At 35.1% G+C, this 21,743-nt stretch overlaps 1 long non-coding RNA gene across 1 annotated transcript in view; it reads right to left on the bottom strand.

The window, feature by feature from the left end:
* Positions 1-9,722: 9,722 nt before the first annotated feature.
* Positions 9,723-21,743, bottom strand: part of LOC122599059 — a 28,896-nt gene continuing 16,875 nt past the window's right edge. Inside the window, exon 3 of the long non-coding RNA XR_006323854.1 lies at positions 9,723-9,931. This is a non-coding gene — a long non-coding RNA (uncharacterized LOC122599059). The remainder of the gene's footprint in view (positions 9,932-21,743) is intronic.

The following is a 21,743-nucleotide window of genomic DNA, read 5'->3' as shown; positions in this document are numbered from 1 at the left end:
AGTTACAAGATCCGGTTCGGTTGAACAGTAAATGGTTTAGTTGCATTAAATTATTTACAACTTCTGATGCACAAGGTACTAAGCACCCACTTCATATACAATTATACACACATACATAAAATTTCTTTTCTCACCACCACCGGCAGCAACCACCGCACCAAACAACGACGGCGGCGGATCTGTTAAACATCCATAGATCTAAAGTATAAAAAAAGGAAAAAAGGTTTTTTTTATAAAAAACTTCTGGTGGTAACCGAAACTGGATCTTCATCTGACATCTTCAGAGAGAGATTTGGCCATCCAATCAGCACCACAACCAACATCTGGCCACCTCATCATCACCGTCGTAAGGCCAAATGACGACTATTGAAAAAATTGGTCAACTTTAGGGTCAAAATTGTAATTTTTAAAGTTTAAGGATCAAAAGTAAAAAACATGCCAACTTCGGGGACGAAAAGTATAATTTACTCTTGAATTAAAGAGTATCATGTAAATATCTTGAATTAAGACATATATAGAATTATAGATGTTGTAGATTAATTTATAAATGATATTATATTTATATCAAGTGAAAATGTTTAAGATATTAGATAATAGTAAGACATTTTTTTAATGGTTATCAATTTAAAATTTAAGAGAGGAGATGGGGAGTCATTTACAAACGAGAGAAGTTATTCGTTTGAGCAGGCCGATATTCATGACGTCCTTGAACTATAGTACTGTTTAATGGGAATGTTGACCATCAATTGTCAATTATCTGAAAGGCAAATATAATTTTCAAGCAGATAAATAGTAGAGATTTCGTAGTTTTTGGCATCGTTTATTTTTCATGTTAATCTAAGGACTTGTAGGGCTAAGTATTTGTTAGGGTGAGGAAAAACCAAACCGTAAAACCGAAAACCGAAAAAAACCGAGAAAACCGAACGAAACCGATTGGTTTGGTTTTCATTTTCTAAAAACCGAACGGATCGGTTCGGGTTTCGGTTTCACATGTCAAAAAACTGATCAAAGACCGAACCGAACCAAAACTATAATTTTTCTATATTTACATCATTTTGTATTTATGTTTATATCTTTTGCATTAGTGATGCTCCTGTTTATCTATTATGTTTGACATAATGTAAAAACTAAACAACTAAAATGGAATTAGAGTTAACAAAATTTACAAAAATAAAAACGATGACATATAAAAGAAACCTTTAATTTTGTCTAAAAAATAGCTTGTAAAAAACGTGTCGCTTTCTTCTTTTCATTTTCATTATAAGGCATAAATTTGTCAGTAAACAAAACCCAAGAATATAAAATGAAATAATTAAATCATCTTCAAATTAAAGATGCCTCAAATACCAACAAATAAAAAAGGGATTTTCTATCTATTGCCCTTAGGGCATTGCCTAAACTTCATTTATTATCTTACAATTTCTAAATATAACTAATACTTACAATAAATGAATTTAATTTATTTTTTATACCAAGTTTACCCTTACTTTCTTTTGAAATTTACAACTATCATGCGTTAATTTTCGTATATTATTTATGTGATACTATAGTGTTGTATGATTACTTTTCAAGAAAGAAAGTTTTTTAATGATTAATCTATGTTTCACGAAATTCTAAATTGACCATTATTACCAGAGTGACCATTATTTCCAGAGTTGGTTTTATCCAATAGTCCCAAATCAACTGAAAAACATAAATTGTACTATGTGTTATTAATAACACTTATTATTTTATTAATAAAAATCCATATAAACATATCTTAACACACAAAGATGCAAAATGAGTATCTACTTTATCCGAATAAAAACCGAAAAAAACAAAATAATATGTGAGAGACTACTTTGACATATTATTATTACTACTCTATGTATTATATTACAAATTATTAAAATGGTAAAATCTGGAAAGTTAAATTTATCAGTGAAAAAAAAAAATTATTCATCAAAACTCTTTTAGCTTATCTCTATATATAATAAAACAAGATTGTTTTTTATATGTATTATTAGAAAGATTTTAATTTGGCAAATCCATATTTCACTTAAAAATTCTTTTTATTTAATTATGATGTCATATATATATATAAAATAGAAATAGTTCTTTACATGTTTAATTAAAATATCAATCATTTATTTAAAGAATAAAAAATCTCTCTTATATAATATTATTACAAATAAAATGTATTCTTTTATTTAGAAATAGTTGATTTATTAACTATATAATTATTGTTTTAATTGAATTATTAGATTTATTAGATTTATATCAAGTTATAATGTTTTAAAAACAGATATTACATAAAAAAATTTAATTTATTTTATATTTTAAAATTTTAATTAACATGACCGGGCTAAACCCGGATTGATTAACTAGTATTTTATATTTTCCAATTCAAATCAAACTATGTATAGAAATCTAATGTTTTACATATGCAATTAAATATAACAACGATAACCATACTAAATAATACTAAAATATAATTTTAAATAATTAACTCATTTTATAAAAAATTTTAGAAAAGTCGTTTCAATTACATGGAATATATATTATTGGTTAATGATATTGAAGTATGTTAAATAATATTTAAAAGTTAGAGGTAAGCAAAAAAAAATTGTACGAAATCAATGTTAGTAAGCTCTAAATTTTGTAACATTTCATTGAAAAAAGAAAGGGCAAATTTGGTATAAAATATTAAACTAAATTTATTTAATGGAAGTTTATTTATATTTAGAAATGATAAGATAATAAATGAGGTTTAAGCAATGCCCGAAGGGCACTTGATAGAAAATCCCAATAAAAACAGTCTCTTCAATCACAAACACCAAACGCAGTAGCCAAAATTACTTATCATCAACATGGATTACTAGATTAGGCGTTTATTTAAAACCATAACAAAACTTTGTCATTTAACTTTATAACTAAACCAAAAATAGAAAAACGAAAATAAACCAAAATCGACCCAAACCGAACCGAGAAACCGAACCAAACCAAAACCGAATGCAATGGATTTACAAAACCAAAAGTTTCGATTTGGGTTTTTGTTTTAGGTCAAAACCGACCCAACCCGACTCAATCTCACCCCTAGTATTTGTCATGATAAATGGGCTTTTTTTTTTAAAGGTAAATTTTATTCATGATTCCCGCCCAATGAGCGGGTCAAAATATACAAGCTATGATAAATGGCTTTTTTCTATATCATTGGACTTTGATTGTGGGCTATAAAGAGATTCAGTCGACATAGATGTGCGGTGGTATGTCATGCACAATGTATACTTTATGATGTGCATGGGTCACTTTCTGAAGAAGATTACATGTTTACAATATCTTTTTCTACGATAACCTTTTATATATATTGCATTTTATGCGTCATTGTATTTCTTGAAGCATAGGTGCATGAGGTTTAACCAAGGAGATCAAAACTACATTATTACATTAAATTTAGCCGAATTATTATTAATAAAGCTAATGATTTATGTGAATTGTTAGATCCATTTTGAACCCGTTCCCATTTGAGCTGCTTTTTTCTTCGCGTAACCTGGTTAAGGTAACATATCCCAAAACCACTCACTCATAACTAATCTGATGGTTTTTATATTGTGCAGGGTTCTTAATAGAGTGCAACAAAATGGAATGAGAAAGAATGTGGCCGAGGAAGTCAGCTAGATTTTTGAAACTTTGTTTTTCTTTGTACATTAATTGTTTTATTTTCTATGTATCTTTCTCATTCATCAATTTTAATATATGATTTAAAAGCGGTTATGAAGTTTTAAGTTAATTTTTATGCAGCTAGGACGTTCTTCTATAGCTGGATTTGTCTTTGGATGGCCAACACTTCATGAAAAGCCTACATCTGCGGTAAAACTTTATTACATGCTATAACTCTACTCTTTAATGCCATAAATACTTACAAATACATATTTATTATTTTTTTGTGGTAAATGGTCCACGTGAAGTCATTCATTGATGTGCTTTCCCGAAAACAAAACTTGAGTCAACTGCCTTATACTACCTAGGTACCTGGGATGAGTCATATTCATCCAAGGTTAACACTTACTTTTATTTGAAAACATATTTTTTTATCGCTTGATTTTTTCTAAGTTATTGGAAATCAAAAGATTAGTTTCTAATGTTTTTTAGTTCGATATAGAATGTTGAGCTCTTGATCAAAGGACTGGATATCCCACCTCAAGTCGACAGAGCGATTGGAGATAAGTTTGCAGTACTTGGAATATTGCTTGTATTATTCTACCTATGTTAGTTTAATATAAGTCTAATAGTATTACTTTCTTCTTGGAAGCGCAAAAACGGTTTTTATGTTTTATCGTGATTGCCTTTTCAATGATTAACACTTGATACCTATAAGGCTATAATGTTTCTACAGGACTATCTCGATGCAATGAACGTCCACGAGAAAACCGGTCTTCCGATCATTCGTGATGGCAAGTCGGAATGCAACTTCAAGGTACTTGCACATCAATATGTCTGATGTCCTTCCATACTTTCCCCAGTCTTACCTTTTTAACTCAACCATTAGATTGTATTTTTAGTTTGAGATTCTGAATAGGTGCGAGTTTACCAAGAGAAAATAATAATTCACATAGTTCTACAAAAGGTACCAAAAAATCAATTGCATTGCTGATTTTTTAGCACCTTTTGTAGAACTATGTGAATTATTATTTTCTCTTGGTAAAATCGTACCTATTCAGAATCTCAAACTAAAGATACAGTCTAATGGTTGAGTTAAAAAGGTAAGACTGGGGAAAGTATGGAAGGACATGAGACATGATGATGTGCAAGTACCTTGAAGTTGCATTCCGACTTGCCATCACGAATGATCGGAAGACCGGTTTTCTCGTGGACGTTCATTATATCGAGATATTCTTGTAGAAACATAATAGGTATGAAGTGTTACTCATTGGAAAAGCATTCACGATAAAACACAAAAATAGTTTTTGCCCTTCCTAAGAAGAAAGTAATACTTTTAGACAAATATTAAACTGACATAGATAGAATTATACTTGCAATATTCCAAGTACTACAAACTTATCTCTAATCGCTCTGTCAACTGGAGAAGGGAAACCCAGCCCTTTGATCAAGAGTTCAACATTCTATATCAAAACTAAAAAAACATTTGAAATTAATCTTTTGATTTCAAATAATTTAGAAAAAAATCAGGCGATAAAAAGATATGTTTCAAAATAAAAGTTAGTGTTAACCTTGGATGAATATGACTCATCCCAGGTAGTATAAAGGGGTTGACTCAAGTTTTGTTTTCGAAAAAACTCATCAATGAATGACTTCACCTGGACCATTTACCACAATAAAGAAAAATAATAAATATGTATTTGTAAGTATTTATGGCATTAAAGAGTAGAGTTATAGCATGAACAAAGTTTTACCGCAGATGTAGACTTTTCATGAAGTGTTGCCAATCCAAAGACAAGTCCAACTATAGAAGAACGTCCTAGCTGCATACAAATTAACTTAAAACTTCATAACCGCTTTTAAATCATATATTAAAATTGATGAATAAGAAAGATACATAGAAAAGAAAGCAATTAATGTACAAAGAAAAACAAAGTTTCGAAACTCTAGTTGACTTCCTTGACCACATCCTTTCTCATTCCATTTTGTTGCACTCTATTAAGAACCTTGCACAATATAAAAACCACCAGATTAGTTATGAGTGAGTGGTTTTGGGTTATGTCACCTCAACCAGGTTACACGGAGAAAAAAGTAGTTCAAATGGGAACAGGTTCAAAATGGATCTAACGATTCACATAAGTCATTAGCTTTATTAATAATAATTCGGCTAAATTTAATGTAATAATGTAATTTTGATCTCCTTGGTTAAACCTCATCCACCTATGCTTCAAAGAAATACAATGATGCGGAAAAAGCAATAAATATATTTGATATCGTAGAAAAGGATACTTTAAACATGTAATCTTCTCCAGAAAGTGACCCATCCTTTCTCATTCCATTTTGTTGCACTCTATTTAAAAACCCTGCACACCTGAGTGAGTGGTTTTGGGTTATGTTACCTCAATAGGGTTATACGGAGAAAAAAGTAGCTTAAATTGGAACGGGTTTAAAAGAGATCTAACGATTCACATAAGGCATTAGCTTTATTAATAATTAGAAAATTTTAGATCTCGCGTTGCGGGGTCTCAATTCCCTTGTTGAAACAGTTCGCTATTTTAGTATATATGCCGTGAATTTTCGACATCTTAATTAGAAATAATTTTGTCATTAATATGTTTGTTTAAAAGTATGCAAGAAACTAAAACGTAACCCGTAGTAGAAACCTGAACGGGATGTGATATGACAAAATATCAATATATTAATTCAGATATCAAGTGGATGCGATATAGCAAAATGCAAGTAGTGGTACGGGGTGTATCACAATAAGGTTGAATGACAAATAAAAAGTGTGAAAAAAATAAAAGGAGTAACCCGTAATAAAAAATCCGAAAAGGAAAAACAAAACTAAAAAAGAAAAAGACGTAACAAAATTCAAACTATAAGAAACGTGCGATGTGTCACTTTGTAACCGGTGCCACGTGTCAAGTTTTAATAAGCATGGTTACTATTGATAACCATGCCAAAAAAAACCGAAAGAAAAAACTCCAAACGGGATCTGTAATGTTAGAATCTAAATAGTGATGCGGGGTATATGATGAACCAATAAAAGAGATCATATAAGCAAAAAAAAAAGTATCAAAAAACCGAAAGATATAACCTTAAAGAAAATAGAAATAACAAAGGAAAAATAAAATGTTGAATAAAAGTTTCAATATATTATTTGAGAACACAAAAGCCAAAAAATTATACTGAACACCAAGAAAAAACCCCGAATGGGATCCAAAATGGCAAAATCTAAATAGTGATGTGGGTTATACGATGAACCAATAGTTAGAAAACACAAAAACAAAAAAACCATGTAATAAACCAACAAAAACCGAAAGAAAAATAATCTTAACGGGATCCGATATGGCAAAATCCGAAAAAACGCGGGGTATAAGTGGACCAATAGAAAGAAAACACAAAAGCAAAAAAAACTATGTATGAAACCAAGAAAAACCGAAAAAAAAAGAACTTTAACGAAATCCGATATGGCAAAATCTTGAAAAAAACGCGGTTACAGGTGGACCAATAGAATAACACCACGTGGTACGCGACACTGTTCATTGGCCTCGCCTTTAATGAGATTACAATAACTCGGCTAAACTTAATGTAATATGCTTTAGCTCATTCTCTTTTCGATAAAGCTTTTTTTTGTTCATATAATTTTCTACCGCCATGTACATCAAACAACTTAAGTAATTGCTTACCTTTTTGGTTACCTATTCTAAAAAATTGATGGCTTAGTTCCAGATGATTTATTAGTTAACTTCAGTTTTATACGAGTAATAATATTCATTTTAACATTATTGAAACCTTCTATAATAATCTGTTGATTTTTGCAGCTCCAACAACAAAATGAATGAATAATTAAAAGGAAAATGGTTCATGTAAATGATGTTTGGACATTATTAGAGCTAAACTTATTTGAAAGTTAGAAAGTGGACAGAAAACACTAATGGGTCTGGCCCATTTTTGACAAACGAAAAGATGAAAATTTTCAAAAGGCCAATTTGACCATTTACACACCCATCTTAACAAACCCCCATCAAGTTTTTATTTCTCTTCAAGAAACTATAGACTTACAAACAATTGTTTAAAAACACATTTGTTATGTGAAATTGACCCATTAACAAAACAGAGAAAAAAAAGAGAGGGCAAAAATTTTGATTGGCATTTGTGCTTATAGACTTTTGTTTACAACGTTGTCTTTGAGTGTAGCGCTTCTCTTCCGTTCCATACCATACTTTTTTTCCAGGTAGAGGGATTCTTGATATCAATGGTTGTATATCTTAGTACTAATTTCGTTTTTCAATGTTGGGATCACTTAATAGTTTATCGAACTCTATCAAACATTATCTCAATACTACGGGGGTACAAAACAAGAATTACATTAGTGAAAGATTCACATTTTTACTCTTTGTTGGTCCAGTGAGTGAACCTCGCATGATGTGGATTGTATATCTATATTTTCACGAAAACAAATTTGACAAAAAAAAAAAAATTTCCTATTCCCGTTTAACCCAATGAGAAACAAAAAATCCCCGTATTAAGGAATACAGGAATGGGAACTTTGACTATTTAATATGATCCTTGGTACATCCCAATATTCTTGTTGTTCAAATAACAAAAGATGCACACTTTTTAAAAAATACCTGCAACTAATGCAGCTTATGTTTTATTAAAACTGCAACTAATGCGATTATGTTTTATTAAAGTAAAACTAAAACAGGGGAATTATGTAAAATTAAGGGGTTCGCACTCAGGTAAATAAATATAAAATATTTATATATATTGAAAAATAATAGTAAAAGAAATCATATATCATTTATAAAACCAAATATCATTCAAAAAAACATAAATCATTCAACCAAAAACTTTATACCAAGTTGTTCATAACCAAATTGTTCAAAACCGAATTAAATTTTTACTTTTATATATGTAATATTAACATTTTGGAAATTGAATGATTAAAAATAGACTAAAAATAAAAAACATAAAATACAAACATTTTTTAATAAATTAATATTTCATACTAATACTATTACTATATAATAATAATAATAATAACACTTATTTTTGTCCTACTTGTGAATAAAAATCAATTTAATATAAACTTTTTATTGGAATAAAGGGGGAAAAAATAATAAAGATGTCTCTTTGTACTTTAACTTTATCTCAGCTTTTTCAGTTTTTTGTCTATTTCTCTCTCTCTCCTTTATTCTCTTTCTCTTCTCTTTTTCTTCAACATTTTTTCTAAGGGTAATGATCAATCCTCCTAACTCATTAACCTAAAAATTCTCCTAATTAATAGAATTGTGACATGTGGAAAATCAGGGAGTTAGATTAGGAAAGAGAATTAGTGGATTCCATGTGTTAACAAGTGGATATATTAGGAGGATTTTTAGGAGGATTGGTTAAGAAGATTTATCATTTTCCTTTTTCTAAATTTGCTTTCTAAAAATATTGACCGGAAAAATCAAATTCAGCAAGGATTTGGCCGGATCTTGATAGATCTAGCTAAATGTTGACCGATTAGACCTTTTGTGTTTGTCGTTGACCGCTGTTGACCGCCTTATTTCATGAACTGGCCTGGAATTTCAGGCGCCAAAGGTCCGCCTCGCATGCGCCTTGCGCTTAGGCGCAAATAGGCGATCGCTTTTGACAACTATGAAAGTACGAATTATTTTCCCTTTTCTCATTTGTGGTACTAATTTCAACTACAAGTCATTATGGTAAACTTGACCATTTACTTCTGTCCATCTTTAGTTGGGGATAAATATAGTAGGGCAAGCTAACATTAGTTAAGTGAACTAAAATGGTAAGGTAGTGACTAGTAGATAACTTTAGGACAAAGCTAGTAGTATATACAAGGGTTAAAGTCACAAGAGTAACATACTTCAAATTTTCGTTCATTTTGGTAACTTTATCATCAATCAGCTTTAAGGTCGTACCTACACTTTTTAAACCATTTACAGATTTTGAAATAGGAACTAAAATATATAAGACACTATAGGAACTAAAATGTACTCGTATTAGACATTGCATAAGATTGTACCAAAGGGTGAGAGGCACCAAACTATAGCATACTGGAAAATGTATGCTTTTACTCGTGTACTTTCTTTTTGTTCATTTGAGACAATTAATTAGTTTTAAAATTGTAAGTACACTTATTATAATATAAAAACAACCAACGTATATGGTAGTCAGCGTTTGTACAATAGAAAAACAGATGTTTTAAAACTAACGAGCTTTACTCATCTCTTGAGACAAGTTTCTTTTCCGTCTTTTTTTTCCGACTCTATGCATAACCCTACACATTATAAAAACAACCAACGTATATGGTATAATGAGTGTTTTTGGTTTATGGTATCTCAATGGAAAAAAATAAAACTAAAGTTTATAAGGGTGGGGGAAGAGCTTCCCCGCTCCTCCCCTCCCCTCCCCGATTTTTCTTCTCCTCCCCTCCCCTCCCCGAAACCTAGGAGCACTTCACCACCTCTCCCCTCCCCTCCCCACCCTTTTCTATTTAATTTAATTTCTATTTATTTTTAAAACTAAAACATTTTATTTAATAAACTAAAACTAATATAACTTAAAAACACAAATAAAACACATAATCTTATTCAAACATACGAAAACAAGTAAATCATAAAACTTAATCAACATAAACATACAACTAAGGCGCCGGGCATCCGTACTGCTCACAAAGGGCGCGTTTCTGCGCCAAAACCATCTCCAACATCGGCCCGCTGAGGTGATCGTGTGGCCTTATCACGAAGTCCATATCATTCTGTCGCTGCTGACTCTGGACCATTTGTGTCATCTCCTCCTCCCGTTTCCTCCTAGCCTCCTCCGCCGCCATATAGCTATCCATTATCGGCTTCTGCATCTTCTCCTCCCGAGCTCGTTTTTTATGCTCATTGTCGCATTTCAACTCCGCGACCATCTTCAAGAACTGCTCAGATGTAGTAGAGGCGGAAGGAGCAGCCTGCTTACCCTTAGCTTTACGGCGGGGTGGCACGGGTCTAGCCTAATGTACTGGTGCATCATCCATGTCGTTCCCTCCCTCCTCTTCTTGCTCCAAGTGGTCCTCATTCAAGTCAATATGGACCGACGCCTCCCCTGATGAACGTACATGGACAGACCCTTCCGTTCTTGCCCTTTTGCTACCCGACTCCTCACAAATCCCCTCAAAAGTAAGAACCTCCGACCATTTCGGTCCTCTCCTCAAAACCTGCCACGCCTCTACATGCGGAAACCCGGACTTGTTATTGTATTTCCGCATATACAATGCCACGGTGATAAACGCCTAGAATGCATAATTTTAAGATGTAAAATCAAGTTGTTTTGTGAAGCTTAATAGACGATTAGGGGTACTCTTATGTTTGTTAAGTGTTTCAGGCACTAGGTGATGAAATGGAGCTAATTGAATCAAGAAACGAGTCAAGGAACCAAGAAGCAAAAATCTGGAATTCTGAAATTACAAAGGGCGTAACTTACGCCAGACTTGGCAGTAGGTTACGCCAGTTGAAAATTCAAGGGGCGTAACTTACGCCCAGGGGGTAGTAGGTTACGCCAGTTGCAGATCAGAAACCCGATTTTTATGGTTTTAATTAACTTTCAGTTATATACAATTCAATTGACGACTTGGGAAGTTACCATTCATAATACTCACTCACAATATCAGTTCCTAACATAGAGAAGACCCCAAAATCATCATCAAATCACCAATTCATGAAGATGACAATTCAAATTGAAGATTCAATGATGAAGATGATAGGCTAGGTTTTCTTTTGATCATTCTCATGTGAACAATTATGTAAGCCATTTATGTTCAATCTTTCTCATATTCATATTGGATTAGATGTTTAATTCTTATTAGTCTTTTACATCTAATGTTCTTTGGATTGTTTGAATGATTACTTGTTTATGACTTTGAATGAAATTCATCTATCTTTTGATTTCAAATTATTGTTTATCATGGATTATTGAAAGAATCTCTCATGAACTTGTAGTTTTACTTCAATGAATTAGAAGTCTAGTTGTGTCAATTCCCCGTTTCCATTATCGTGAATCATCATAACCAACTAATCTAGTTCTTGAATTCATTCAATCCAAACGTTATAACAAATCATGTCTATGTGATTTCCAATGAGTATAAGTTAGATTACATATTTGAAAACATAATTGGGAGCATGAGAATGGTCTATTTTGTTTAATTGAATTATTGTGTTAAGTCAATAATCATTTTTAGTTTTAACTAAATCAATCAATCAATCGATTTTAAGTTTATGCCTAGATTAATTAATTTTGTAAACTTGTTTAACACTTTCCCGTGATTCCCTGTGGAACGATATTCGACTTACCCTAACTAATTAGTGGTATTTAGTTTATATTTTTGATCGGTCCAACGACAACGATCAAATTTTGGCGCCGCTGCCGGGGAATCGGTGTGCAAAGTGTTAAAGTTTGTTTGTAATTTGTTAAAATAAAAAAAACAAAAAAAAAAAAAATCCAAAAAGAAGTAGTCTAGTTTTAGTTGTTAGTTTGTTTATTTCCTTTTTATTCTTGTATTTCAGTTTTACGCTAGGTGTGTTCATTGTATGTAGGCTACAGGTTTTTTTGTATATGCATACGAGGTATTCAAAGAAGAAGTCACCATTGTTGTTTGATCCGGAAATTGAGAAAACAGCTAGGAGAAACCGAATACTTCACCGTGCAACTATGAGTGACCCCGGTAATTCACAAAGAAACATTCCACCAAAGACCCAACCCGCCGGAATTCAACATGAACCCAACTTTGAACCAAACTACCAACATCAAGACCAATATCAACAACCACCCCGATCCGAGAGGAGTGGTTTTACAACTCCTCACCGATTTGGAACACCACCTATGTTGGAGATAGATCACGGTATACGGAGGATGTGTATGATCGAGTTGCTAATTGGGATGATAGGAGGTTTGATGATCATTCGGATGGGTATGAATGGAATGATGGGGAGGATTATGTTCAACCACCAAACCGCCAATACCCGCAATTTAACCAACCTCCAATTAACCAAAGATTTCCTCAAGGACCACCAAACCACAACCGTCATGGAAACTACCCAATTTACCCACCACGTAATCGAGCTGCTCCAAACATGAACTATCAACCTCCACCACAAGGAGTTGATAGTCATTTTCGACCCACCATCACCGTTAATGCTTCACCTATAGTACCACCGGTGTTGAGGGTAGAGCGTTTGAGGTAAGACCTCAATGTTTGAGTATATTACCGAGTTTCTATGGAAAAGCAACGGAGGAGCCTTATTTGCATTTGTCAGAGTTTGAGGCTATTTGTGGTACCATTGGAGGTCAAGGATTCTCACCGGATGAGATTAAACTAGTTTTGTTTCAGTTCACTTTGAAGGATAAAGCGAAGCAATGGTTCTTAGCTTTGCCGTCGGGTAGTATCTTTACATGGGCTGAAATGCAACAACAATTCTTGGATGAGTATTATACAATGCAAAAGACTAGTGACGCAAGAACCTCCATTAGAACCTTTCAACAACAATCGGGTGAAACATTTCATGAGTCATTTAAGAGGTTTAATGAGTTGTTGAGAACTTGTCCACACCATGGGATTGCTAAATGGGAGTTGATCACGGCTTTCTATGATGGTTTGTTACCGGAAGAGAAAAGAGATGTGAATTCTATTAGCAATGGTACTTTCTTGACAAATCCCGAAGATGTTGATTGGGAATTCTTGGAGAAGATGAGTGTGAATTCAAAGAGACAAGCTCAATCAAATAGGAGGGCAAGGCATCCAATTGCTTCATTATCATCAACAAGTGATCAAGCAACAAAAGATCGAATTGAGGCATTGGAGCGAAAGTTTGCTAAGTTGGGGAAAGCTGAAAATAGGGGTGTTGCTCAAGTTTCTCAAGAATACCCGATTTGTGAGAGTTGTGATGAGCTTGGGCATACGGCTTTGCAATGTCCATTACTCCCGAAGAAGTTGAAGAGGTGAATCAAGTGTTTGGAGAAAAGAGGCCATTTGACATGAACTCCAACATTTATCATCCGGGAATGAGAAACCATCCCAATCTTAGATATGGGAATTCATCAAACCAACTCAACCCGAACTTTCAAGGAAACAACCAAACCAGTGGAGCACCATCTCAACCGTTCCAAAACCGAAATTACAACCAAGGAAATTATCAAGGTGGCCAAAATCAAGGGTTCAATAGAGGCTATCCAAGGAACTATCAACAAGGTAATAACCAAGGTGGGAATTCGGGAGGTAATGAGGTATCAACCGGGGAGATTATGGAGTACTTGAAGGAAATGGATCGAAAAAATGAGATTCGGGACAAAACGGTTGAAAGTTTGCAAAAGCAAGTTGGTCAATTGGCGGAAGATGTGGCTGCGTTGAGAAAGGATCCGGGGAAGCTACCAAGTGACACAAAGATCAATCCACAACACCAAAGTAGCGGCTCAAAGAATATCAAGAATGTGGAGATAAATAATGTAAGTACTCTTCGTAGTGGTAGGATTTATGATAATAAAGTTGAACCTTCATCATCACTGGTAGATGGTGTGGTGGAGGAAGTTGATGATGACCAAGATAGTGAGCATGAACCGGAATTTGTTTTGCCTAAACCAAGTAAAAAAGTGTCTTTTAAAGAGGTAAAAAACAATAGGTCTAGTGAAAAATTTTCTGAAAAACAAGGTAAGGATATGGAGGGTAATACCATTCCTTTCCCTTTGGCTTTGATTGATCCAAAACTTAGGCCTACACTTAAGAAAAGAGGTCCCCATGAGGAAGAAATGTGGGAAATTTTTAAACAAGTGAAAATCAATATACCTCTTATTGACATAATCAAACAAGTTCCGGCTTATGCTAAATACCTCAAGGACTTGTGTACCCAAAAACGGCAGCATAAGCTTCCAAAGAAAATTGTTTTAAATGAGGAAGTTAGTGCCGTTGTGATGGGCATACTCCCACCCAAACTCCAAGATCCAGGAGCACCTTTGATTACAATTCAAGTTGGTGATTTTAAGATGAAAAGGTCACTTTTGGATATTGGGGCGGGTGTGAGTATCCTACCGGGTATTTTGTATGACCAATATGACTTTGGACCATTGGAAAAAGTCGACACCACCTTGGTGATGGCTGATTTGTCACTCAAACTCCCTAGGGGAATTGTCCAAGATGTCATAGTTAAAGTGGAGGATTTTTACTACCCCGTAGACTTTTTGGTACTTGATTTTGCACCAAGCGGTAATGTTAGGCAACCCACCGTTATTTTGGGTAGACCCTTTTTGGCCACCGCTAATGCATTAATTGATTGTAGAAGGGGTACGGTTGAAATGACCTTTGGCAACCGTAAGATTAGATTGAATGTTTTTGCTAGTGTTCCTAACCCCGTAGTTAGTGACGAATGCTTTATGGCGGACGTCATTGATGAGTGTATTTCTCATGAAAATGAGGAGGACACACGGGAGTCTTGTGCTTTAGTTGACAGGTTAATTGTGGAGCATAGTGAAACATTGAAGAAGGAAGAGAAAGATTGGGAGATCATGGCAATTCAAGAAGGTAGACCACCATGGACTCACTTGGTGGAAAGTCTACCGGATCATATTGATACTCATCTCAAGCCTTCCATTGAAAGTCCACCACAAGTTGAGTTGAAAGAGCTCCCATCTCATTTGAAGTATGCATTTTTGGGAGAAGAACAAACTTTACCGGTGATTATTGCATCAAATTTGGAAGAAGTGCAAGAAAAGGCATTGCTAAAAGTGCTCAAGGAAAACAAGGCGGCCATTGGGTGGACAATTGCCGACTTAAAAGGTATTAGTCCATCAATTGTGATGCATAAGATAATCACCGATTCTGAAGCAAAACCTTCACGTGATGCTCAAAGAAGGTTGAATCCTCATATGCGTGAAGTTGTGAAGAAGGAGGTGCTAAAATGGTTGGATGCTGGAATTGTTTACCCAATTTCGGATAGTACATGGGTGAGTCCAACACAAACGGTACCTAAGAAAGCCGGAATTCAAGTGGTGAAAGGAGATAGTGGTGAGCAAATTGCTACCCGACCCATCACCGGGTGGAGGGTGTGCATTGATTACAGGAAATTGAATACCGCTACTTCAAAAGATCATTTCCCATTACCATTCATTGATCAAATCATTGAAAAACTTGCAGGTCAGAAGTTTTATTGTTTTCTAGATGGTTATTCAGGTTATAATCAAATTGCTATCCATCCCGATGACCAACACAAGACCACATTCACATGCCCCTATGGGACTTTTGCCTTTAGGCGAATGCCATTCGGTTTGTGTAATGCTCCAGCCACCTTTCAAAGGTGTATGATGAGTATCTTTTCAGATATGGTCGGTGAATCACTAGAAATCTTTATGGATGATTTTTCAATTTTTGGTCAAACCTTTGATAATTGTCTTGATGAGCTTACCAAAGTTTTGAAAAGATGTGTTGAGACAAATTTGGTTTTAAGTTGGGAAAAGAGCCACTTCATGGTTCAAGAGGGGACGGTTTTGGGTCATGTAATTTCAAATAAAGGCATGGAAGTTGACCGGGCCAAAATCAAAGTGATTTCTACTTTACCCCTCCAACCAATGTTAAGGGTGTCCGTTCTTTTCTTGGACACGCCGGGTTTTATAGAAGGTTCATCAAAGGATTTAGTGTCATAACAAAACCTTTGTGTAATTTGTTACTAAAAGATGTACCTTTTGTTTTTGATGAAGAGTGTTTAAAAGCTTTCGAAACCTTGAAAGAGAAATTGGTTGAAGCCCCCATTTTGCAATCACCAAATTGGTCCATGCCATTTGAAATTATGTGTGATGCAAGTGATTTTGCAATCGGGGCTGTTTTGGGGCAACGGGTAGACAAGAAACCCGTTGTGATTTATTATGCAAGCAAAACTTTATCGGATGCCCAATTGAATTATACAACCACCGAAAAAGAATTGCTTGCTGTTGTTTATGCACTTGACAAGTTTCGTTCTTACATTTGTGGTAGCAAAGTGATAGTGTACACAGATCATAGCGCGGTGAAGCATTTGATGGAGAAAAAGGATGCAAAACCAAGGCTAATTCGGTGGGTGTTGCTACTACAAGAGTTTGATTTGGAGATTCGAGACAAGAAAGGAAGTGAGAACGTGGTAGCGGACCACTTGTCAAGGATTCAATCAATGGATGATGGATCAACCAAGGAGATCAATGAAACGTTTCCGGATGAACATTTACTAACCATTTCTATTGTTCCTTGGTATGCAAATTTTGTGAATTTCTTGTCTGCAGGTAAGATACCAGAACATTGGCCTAAGAGAAAGAAACAACAATTCTTGGCACAAGCAAAGCAATACATTTGGGATGAGCCGGATTTGTTTAAAGTGGGCCCGGATCAATTGGTGAGAAGATGTGTTCCGGAAGAAGAAATTCAAGAGGTTTTGACTCATGCACACTCATTTGCATGTGGAGGTCACTTCAGCGGCCAAAAGACAGGTCATAAGGTTCTTATGTGTGGTTTGTTTTGGCCTAGTATCTTTAAAGATGCCGCTGAATTTGTTAAAAAGTGTGTTAGGTGTCAACAACTAGGTAGTATTACCAAAAGAAACGAAATGCCCATGCAACCTATTTTAGTTGTTAATATTTTTGATGTTTGGGGCATTGATTTCATGGGTCCATTCCCTAATTCCTTTGGTAATTACTACATTTTAGTAGCCGTAGATTATGTTTCAAAATGGGTGGAAGCCATTGCCACTAAAACCAATGACCATACCGTTGTTTGCAAGTTTGTTCAAAGTAACATTTTCTCAAGATTTGGAATTCCTCGTGTGATCATAAGTGATGGGGGATCTCATTTTAAAAATTTTCAGTTTGGCAAACTTCTCAAACGGTATGGCGTGAACCACCGAATTGCTACTCCTTACCACCCACAAACGAGTGGTCAAGTTGAGGTTTCCAATAGGCAAATTAAAGAAATTTTGCAAAAGACGGTTAGGCCCGATAGAAAGGATTGGTCAACAAAATTGAATGATGCTTTATGGGCTTATCGAACCGCTTTTAAAACACCTATTGGCACTACACCATATCGGTTGGTTTATGGGAAGGGTTGTCATCTTCCACTTGAGCTTGCACATAGGGCTTTTTGGGCCGTTAAGGCCGTTAACATGGATTTTGAGAGTGCAGGTAAGGAAAGAAAGTTGCAATTGTGCGAATTGGAAGAACTGAGAAATGAAGCATATGAATGCGCATCAACATACAAAGACAAGATGAAAGCGGTTCATGATGCCAAATTAAAGAAAAAGGTGTTCGAAGTTGGCCAAAAGGTGTGGCTTTACAATTCAAGGCTCAAATTCTTTCCGGGAAAACTCAAGAGCAAGTGGATGGGTCCATATGTTATTACAAGAGTCGGAAAGTTTGGTGAAATTGAAATTGAGGATCCAAAGGATGGAGTGAAGCAAATAGTCAATGGGCACCGTTTGAAGCCTTATTTGGATGCAAGTGACATTAATGGCTCTACAAAGGAAATGGTGAACTTCATCTCAAGTCCACCATCTTATGATCTTGCATGAATCAAATTGAGGTAATGTCGGGCTGAGGACAATAAACTTAGCGCTAAACGGGAGGCAACCGTTGTTTGTTTGTTTTCTAGCCTCATTTTCGGTAAGTTAGCTGTTTGCATTTTTATTTATTTGTTTGAGTGTTTTGTAGCATAATCACACATGAAAACTTAATTCCCAGCACTTATGTTTGAGAATTAAGTTGGGAAGGTCAGTTTGGGTGAAAAAGGAAAACGTTTTGCAAGTTACGTAGTTGAGTAACTCATCTCTAATTTCGGGCGTGCATTGAGGACAATGTGCCTTTAAGTTAGGGAAGGGAGTCTATTTTTATAACCAATTGCAATCAATGTGGCTGTAGTTAAAAAAAAAAAAAAAAAAAAAAAAAAAAAAAAAAAAAAGATATCATAAGGGCGTAAGCTACGGCCTAACTGGCGTAACTTACGGTACAAAGGATTTGCAAAATTTCAATTTAGCGTAGCTACGCCAGACTTGGCGTAGGTTACGGTGCCCTGGAAGTGGCTATTTAGTTTACGCCAAAAATCCTCTGTTTACGCCTCCGAAGACGCCAAAATGACTATTTCCAGATAGGCGTAAGTTACGCCCTTTCTGGCGTAAGTTACGGTAAGTGTTTTTGATCAGGCGTAGGTTACGCCTACATAGGGCGTAGGGTACGGTAAGTATAACTGAGACTTATGTCTGAATACTACTGGCGTAAGTTACGGCCCTTCCCAGCGTAGGTTACGGCAACAGAAAAGACAACCGGCGTAGGTTACGCCCTGCCTGGCGTAAATTACGGTAACAGAAGGTCGAATTTTTTTTTAAATCCAGAAAATTTTAAAACTTTTTAATTACAATCACAACCAGAATTCTTTTTCTTTCACACACATATATCTGAACATATCTTTATCTCTCAATTCTTTCTTCCCCAATTATTTTCCACAAAACCCTAACCTTCAATCTCTAATTACTTTTCAATTCTTCATCAATTCTAACAATTCTTTAGGCTAAATTGCATAACTTTTCGAGGGCTACAAAACCCCTATCTTTATTGTTTAATTTCAGCCTAATTTTCAAGATTCATGTGAGTTTAATTTCGAATTTTTTTGAAATTTCTTCTTAATTTTGTTTAATTCACTAACCTTTGCTAAAGTTGTTACTTTGTGTTAGTTGTTGACATGGATGCTCTAAAAAAGGCAGGAAAGATGGTCAAGAATTTAAGCAAGAAAGGTGACACTTCTTCTAGTCAACAAAAGAAGAAGAGAAGGCAAGTGGTTATTCAAGAATCATCATCATCATCATCAGAAGAAGAAAACTCACAGCAGAGAAGTGATGAAATGGAAGTTGAAGTGGATAAACCGGAATGGCGTCAAGGTATCCCCTTATTTACATTACCTCTTGAATGGCAACCAATTTTGTTTAAAGAAAAAATGGGGGAGGCTAGACATCTTGAGGATCAATTGTTGGGGGAAAGGCCACTTGATTTGTCAGAATTTCGGGGATTTGGGATGATTGAGGCCTTTGAGCAAATGGGGTGGAAACAAGCCTTGGTTTGGACTAATAATGATAATTCTGAGGTGTACTTAAATGGTATTATGGATTGGTTAAGTACCTTAGAATTAATTCATGGTAGTAACCTCCTGTGTCTTCTAAGTTAGTAGGCACGGTAAATGGAAAGAAGGTGATAATGTCTTTTGCTACTTTAGATAAAATAGCAAAATTTGACACGGGTGCTACGTCGGGAAGGGCTTGTGATTATGTAGATGAGAAATATTTGGCAGGGGCGGAAACACCACCTAATTGGATTGATATGCTTTCTGAGATTTTTGATGTTAGAAGAGACAGTTTGAGCACAACATTTAGGTTGGAGCGTTCTTTGTTGAAACCACTGCCCCGGTTGATAATGTCAATGTTACTTTGGAATGTTTGCCCCAGAACCAGTGATAAAAGTATGGTTAGGCATCAGGATGTTATTGTTTTATATGCCTTGGTAACGGGGAACCTAGCCTTATCACTTAGACAGATTATGATGTTTAATATTTGGGAGGCAAGGAACAAGAGGAACAAGCTTGTCATCCCTCACCCAAAACTTATTTCTCGCCTACTTCAAATCAATAAGGTAGTCCAAAGGATACTAATTTACAGTTTTTGGATGGTACTCCTTATACAAGGAAGAGATTGTTGAAAGGGAATGAATGGGAGTTTCAAGATCATCCACAGTTTAGACTCCTTAAGGATTTGAAGGTGGGTGGGTACTTGGTAGCCCCTAAGCAGGGGGTTACTCGGGAAGAGGCAATAGCACTGGTGGAATCAATGGGTGCTAGTCAAAGGGGTGAATCAAGTAGGCCTCAAGAAGGTGTTCAAGGAAGAAGAGATGGTTTGCTGGGAGCTGGGGTAGGAGGTACAGGGCCGAGTTTTGGTTATGATAGGCCTCAGGAGTATGATCAGTGGACCTCCTATGAGAGGAGTATGTGGGATATTACTGCTCAGAGTGGTGTACAGAGGCGGAGTTATGAATTAGCTATGGCGTATGCTCATGAACAACATAGAAGACAACAGTTCGATTATTATGAGCAGGTCCGCCATCATCAGGACCACATTGCAGGTCTTGATTATGTAGAAACTCCCCCACCATACGATTATACACAGCCGTTTAATCCTGCAGCTCATCCAGCATATCCTCAAAGTTATGATTCTGAATGGTTTCCCGACATTCTTGTGTCGGTCGGGTCGAGGATACTTCGGATGCATCACCAGCAGCTTCGGATCCATTTGAAGCCCAATCTCTCTATCGGGGTTTGATGGAATCGATTTTTGGATCACGAGGTCCACGACAGTGATCGGTACCTTCTTTTCATTTTTACTTTTTTTATTTCTTGTGTGATTATGTGATTATTTATTATTGTTTTTGTGTTTTTGCATTTTCAATTCATAGGTAGATTTCAAATTTCTTGTTAATTTATTGTTAATTTACTTTCTTGTATTATGGAATTGAATCAAAGAGACAAAATGTTCGAGTTATATTAGTTATACATATTTGTAAAATGAGATTTTCTTGTAATTAGATGAGTATATGTAAGTGGAGCTAGGTAGTATAGGCTAGATTGCATGACATGATTGATTTATAAGCCGCTTGATAGAGTTGCTAGCAAGTAAAAACATAGAAATGTACAATTGAAGGTAATATGCCAATTGTGAGTTATAATGCATGCATCATACTTATTTATCCGTTATATCCTTCAATTTCATGAGAGAAAAACGCCTTGTCGACGATTGATTTAGATTGTTAGCGTAGCATTATTTTTCGTGATCATCATATTGTGTGAATCATTATTGTACATTAGGTTAGAACTAGTATACTTACCGTGTCGAGACCTCTAGCTTGAATTATGTGCTTAAAATCATAAAACAATCATACAAATCACTCCATAGTTCACTTCACCTCGTCATAAAATCTGTTAATAGTTCAAAGTTGTGTTGTTTATGATAATGATCGAAAGAAAGAACAAATTGAAGTCAATTGAAATATCGGTTGAAAAATCAAAGTAT

The sequence above is a fragment of the Erigeron canadensis genome, chromosome 5 (genome assembly GCF_010389155.1).
Source record: "Erigeron canadensis isolate Cc75 chromosome 5, C_canadensis_v1, whole genome shotgun sequence".
Lineage (NCBI taxonomy): Eukaryota > Viridiplantae > Streptophyta > Magnoliopsida > Asterales > Asteraceae > Erigeron > Erigeron canadensis.
Note: the sequence above shows the minus strand (reverse complement) of the source record. Positions and strands in the feature narration are given on the sequence as shown.